Genomic DNA, 6,000 nt, shown 5'->3' with positions numbered 1-6,000 from the left:
CCAGTTGCCCTTAGCCAAAGATAAAGCAGATTAATTCTAATAAAAAAAATTCCACAGTTCCGTTTCCAGATTTTCAGACCTCTTTGTTAAGAGGCTTTCGACGTGCATAACTTGCATACCTCAACCCGCTTCAATCCGGCTTTGTCCGGCGACAAAGAATTTACTTTTTCTGGGTACCACGAGACACAAAAAATTAAAAAATAAACAACAATAGAAAAATTATTCGCTATAAACTCATATCTCAAAATTACTGGCCCCGTCCATCATCAAGAAGAAATCCCTAATTCTTTTAAGCAGCAATCCATTACGGATAGCATTAAAAATGGCTAACAAACAACAGGCGTGGCCTTCGCAATCGAATCAGGAGTTTTAAGCGAACTTCGTATAATGGGATTTTCCACTCCAAAGACTTTTCCAGAAGCCAAGAAATTTGCGTTCGCAGGGAAGCGAGATAAGACGCTTTAAAAGGATCTTTCGTCGACAATGATTTTAAATCTCGTTAGCTCGGACAGTTTTCCTTATAGGAGACAGATGGGACGATACGCATGCGCGTTGAATGCATCAGAGAAAAGAGGATGAGAGAGAGGAGAGAATTTTTTTGCTCAGTTCTTTGTTTTTTTAATTCTCGGCTAAGGCGAGCTGTTTGGAATTCGCGCAGAAAGAAAAATCGAACAAAACAGCCGAATGAAGGATTTAATGACTTCTCCGTTGTCGTGTTCATCTGATAAATCTGAGTAAAATTTAGTAAATTGGATACCAGCTGAAAATGTCTTGAAATACAAAACGAATTAAAGTAACGGATTATAAAAGCATTGCAAACGTATGTGGCAGCCATTTACATTGCAACATGACCTTTAGGAGAATTCTAACGATCAAATGAAAACAGTTAAAAAAAGAAGAATCGTTTTCACCGAGCAAATCAGAACTTTCACTAAACAAATAAAGAACAGAAAGAATTTTTGAAAAAAATATTATGAAAGTCCCAAACACTTCAATATAAAATGTTCTATAGTATAATCCTCACCAATGTTCTTTAGGTTCTAGACTAATCTGGAGTGTATCTAGACTAATCTAAAGTGCAAACATGCGTGCATTGACACTTTTGTCTCAGAAGGAAATCGAGGTATATCTTATAAAGAGCAAAAGGCTGACACTGCAGGTATGGTGAAATTCTTTGGCGGACCCATTGTTCGGTTGAAGATTTATAATAAAGATTATTTTTGCACAAAGTGTCTTCAGGTGAAGATTATTTTCGGTATTTCGGTACAGCAGTCAAAGTTACTAATAACTTTACCGTAAGGCTAAACTAAAATCTAGGTGATAATTTATCAACACCCGGATTTGCTCGACTGGGTTTCCTGCCTCTCTCTTTAGTCGTCCTTTAAATGGGGCAGGATATTAAGAATTATCGCGTTCTCCTGTCATGCTGTTGTGGTGCATGACCATGTGATGCTTCTTTGGCAAAATGAAGCAACTCCAATGATGGAACACAGCAATAACTTTTATTTAACACTCAAAAAAATGGCGACATACAAACAAGAAGAGAAAACATATTCTAACATTTAAAAATAAATTACATTCTTCGTGCGAGAGTCGCACGTGGCGCTCGAGTCTGGTTTCAAATCTTGCCATTCACAAATACCTTAATGTTCATCTATTTAAATTATTTAAACTACAAGATTTTAATACTATTTAAAGCTGTTACAACCTCTCCCCCAACGGAGAGACTTTTTCCGAAGGGAAAAGCTCTGTAAAATTCGACAGTTTAATAAGCTCGGCTTGCTCATTTGCTTAAAGAGAAAAGGTAACTTCTCTGATAAGTTTCCAAACTTCAGGCCAAAATTTTTAAGTTTTAAACAAATATTTTTACACCACATTTAAAGAGGAAGAAAATGGACAATGTTCAAATTAGTCTTCTTTTTTTTTTTTTTTCTTGACGGCGCCTAGATCTCTTCCATGGTGGACCAGTTCCTCGGCTATAATTCACAGCAAAGCCTTTCCTCAGTTCATCTGGGCCTTTCGGATAATATTCATTTGTCATTTGCTTTCGACAATTGTTTTCTTTGTCTATTAGTAGCGGCTTTGCTATTAAATCAAAAGCCCAAAGATGATGATAACGCTGCATTGTAAAATGATTCTAAATATTAATTTCTTTATCGTTTTTCAAATTTTCGTGAACATCTTCCCCGTTTAATTCTGGTGATTTAACTTCTTCTTCAAATACATCTCTGGATGCTTTATTTTCTTCCTTCATCGGTTCCAAGATCTGCTCTTCAGATATTTTTCTTTTCCTTTGAGCTCTAGTAGAAACGGCATTAAAATGGTATCACTAAGTTTACGTTCAAGTGATAAACTAATAAAATAAGGCAGTTCAGTGTTAACAGAAAGTAATAACCTGATATCACTAATATTACGTTCAGTGATGAACTAATAAAATAAGGCAATTGAATATTAACAGGAAGTAATAACCTGGTATCACTAATATTATGTTCAGTGATGAACTAATAAAATAAGACAATTCAATATCAACAGGAAGTTACGTTCAGTGATAAACTAATAAAATAAGGCAATTCAATATCAACAGGAAGTAATAATCTGGTATCACTAATATTACGTTCAGTGATGAACTAATAAAATAAGGCAATTCAATATCAACAGGAAGTAATAACCTGGTATCACTAATATTGCGTTCAGTGATGAACTAATAAAATAAAGCAATTCAATATTAACAGGAAGTAATAATATTGTATCACTAATATTATGTTCAGTGATGAACTAATGAAATAAAAATACGCACGATTATTCGATCTCGGTCAGTGCCTCCAAAATAATTAAGACTGTGATGCTTCTTTGGCGAAATGAAGCAACTCCAATGATGGAACACAGCAATAACTTTTATTTAACACTCAAAAAAAAATGGCGACATACAAACAAGAAGAGAAAACATATTCTAACATTTAAAAATAAATTACATTCTTCGTGAGAGACTCGCACGTGGCGCTCGAGTCTGGTTTCAAATCTTGCCATTCACAAATACCTTAATGGTCATCTATTTAAATTATTTAAACTACAAGATTTTAATACTATTTAAAGCTGTTACAACCAGCTAGCAATGAGATACATTCCGATGACATCAGAGATCACGTGACTTATCCGTAGCCAATGTAAACAAACAATGCAGATGACCTTAGAGATCACATGACTTATGTAAACAGCAAGGTCATTCTTTCTCTTCTTTTCTTGCGGAATGTATCTCATTGGAAGATACAGATACACATACGAGTGCATATCTATAATGTTTGCTTTTATAGAAAGTTTGCGCATAAATGTTTGTATGCTTCTATAGATCTTGTTAACACTATAACGCAACCGGTTTTCCAAATTTCTTAGCTTCGTAAACTTAATAGGTTAGATTTAAGAAATTTAAGATTAAAACTATTATTTACAGACAAACTTTTATGCCATTTTCTTTTATTTCTGTAAATTTTCTCGCTTTTTTATTTACAAATCAACAAAATGAAGCTAGATGCCAAATAAGTAATGTATTGAAAATTCAAGATGTAGAGTCATTAAAATTTTTGGAAGCAGAAAAGATGAAAAATATACAACCGCCTTCGCCGGGAATCAAACCACGGACCTCTGGAATACCGGCCCAGTGTGCAGAACCACTACACCACGAAGGACGCTAGGAAAGTGGGAGATATACCTAATAAAGATACAATGCAATTAATTGCTTTTACACGAAATAGATCAAATTCCGTGTTATATGTTTCTATCCGTAATTAACGTACGGATGATAATAAGATTAAAACAAAATTACATGCGAACTTTATACAAATTATTTTACTGAACGGAAAAGATGAACGTAAAGAAGACAATAAAAAGAATTCTTTGACGCTAAACTTTTACCCTAAGAAACACAAACCAAGCCAACTAAGAGAAATCTTCTTATCTAAACACAGATTTTTCTACTGAAACTAATGCAAGATTTAATTTAGTACGTGTTTAACTTCATGCCACAAAATTTATGACGATCTATGAAGGAATCAAAAATAATACATATTTTAGAAAAAGCAAAACAAAGAATTCAAGATACTACAGTCAAGAGCATTTTTAAGAAAGAATAAAATACCTTGTTTAATACTTCTTCATAGAGGGGAAAGAATGGAGGATAGGGAACCTTCATAGGGAACTTTCGATGAATTATTCATACTTCTAACAAACATATTCTTTTGCATATCCATAATCCGCATAACGTCGAAGAGTCAAATATTTTTAGTAATATATGTATTAAAGCATACATTTATTGTTTAATTGCGAAATTAGTGGAGTAAACAACATGATATGGCAGAAGTTATAACGGTGCTACTTTGGTTGACGGTTGCACGGATTTTTGGCGATTTACGTTGGCGCAATTGTTGGCGCGATTTTTACAATCGTCGGCCATCTTGAAATCGTTTTTTAAGATGTCGTTTTTTAAGATGGCAGGCAAGTGTAAATAAATACATTTACTATGAGTATAAAATACTAAAGTAAGGCTATTATTACTTTCATATAGAAAAAAAAAAAAAAAAAAAAGAATAAAAACACCGCTATAAAAACATTGTGCCAACGTTTAATTAGATTAAAATATTACTGAAATTGAATATCGAAATAAAAAACATCATCCAACATTTAAAAGAATTAGAATATTATTAAATTTAAATACTTTAAAATACGTTATAGAATAAATACATTTACTACGAGTATAAAATACTAAAGAAAGGTTAAATTATTACTTTCATATAGCATAGAAATAGAATAAAAATACCACTATAAAAACATTGCGCAAACGTTTAATTGGATTAAAATAGTACGTAAATTGAATATCGAATTAAAAACCATCATACCAACGTTTAAAAGAATTAAAATATTACTTAAATTAAATACTTTAAAATAAGTAAATAAGAACGCTTCGTACACTAGAGCTAAAATGACAGCAATTAGTTTATTATCGGTAAAAAAGGAGGAATGTCTAATAATTTTCTTACCGTTACAGCGGTTATTTCTTCCAACATGACCACAATATCATATACGGCCGTCTCAGAATCGGCTCTTCTAACGATCTTCATCTGGGATCTACATTTTCGCACTTCATTGAAGAAACAATTAGCGACGTTTCCTTCAAAAATTTAAAATAAATTTCCTCTGACCCTTGTAAGAATTTATAAATAAATCTTTGATTAGGAAAGCCAGGCTGGCGAAAATAAGGTCTCAGAGGACAATTTTTTGATTCTGAAACCAAAAATTTTTGGTACTTATCAAAAACAACATTCATCTTTGAAGGAGACATTTTTGAAGGAATTCGAAGATATGAATTATATTTTAAAATGCGCGGTAATGCACAAATTTTCAGCAACCTATCAGGGAGCTGATTACAACTCATTAATGCACAAATATTCTATAACCAATCAGAGAGCTGATTACATCACGTCTAGAATTAAAATTATTTAAATAATCATACATAATAAAATCATTTTAAAAAAGAAATGCAAAATTAAATTGTATTTTAATTCAAAATTAAATTGTATTTCATATTTAACAGCCATAAATAATGTTTAAAACATTAGATTAAATTTATAGATATTAAAACCAATTACTTTTAAAGTAAGGTGACGTCACTGATTACATCATCCACAGCATAAAATTTCATAAAATATGATAAAGAATAAAATTTTTATTTCAAATAAAAATGCAAAATTAAATTGATTTTTAATATTTAGAAGCCATAAATAATATTAAAAACACAGAATTTATGCATAATAACACGCATTATTTTTTAAATAAAATGTCAACAAAGTATCGGTTACCATAAATAACTTATCCAGCAATGGGTTTACCATAAGTTGTATTACTCGTCAAAAGAAAAATCGCCAAAACATCGCCAAAATCCGTGCAACCGTCTACCAAAGTAGCACCGTTATAACTACTTAGTGAGCAAGCCCGTCAGATCAGCGGGCT

General features: G+C 32.1%; 1 long non-coding RNA gene across 1 annotated transcript in view; it reads right to left on the bottom strand.

Moving 5' to 3' along the window:
* Positions 1 to 2,949: 2,949 nt before the first annotated feature.
* Positions 2,950 to 6,000, bottom strand: part of LOC146995512 (uncharacterized) — a 269,460-nt gene continuing 266,409 nt past the window's right edge. Inside the window, exon 5 of the long non-coding RNA XR_015043231.1 lies at positions 2,950 to 3,706. This is a non-coding gene — a long non-coding RNA (uncharacterized LOC146995512). The remainder of the gene's footprint in view (positions 3,707 to 6,000) is intronic.

Source organism: Stegodyphus dumicola, chromosome 9 (genome assembly GCF_044657685.1).
Source record: "Stegodyphus dumicola isolate Sdum_Otavi_A_Nest chromosome 9, ASM4465768v1".
NCBI classification, from domain to species: Eukaryota; Metazoa; Arthropoda; class Arachnida; order Araneae; family Eresidae; genus Stegodyphus; species Stegodyphus dumicola.
The sequence above is the reverse complement of the archived record's forward strand: the minus strand, read 5'-3'. Positions and strand labels throughout refer to the sequence as shown.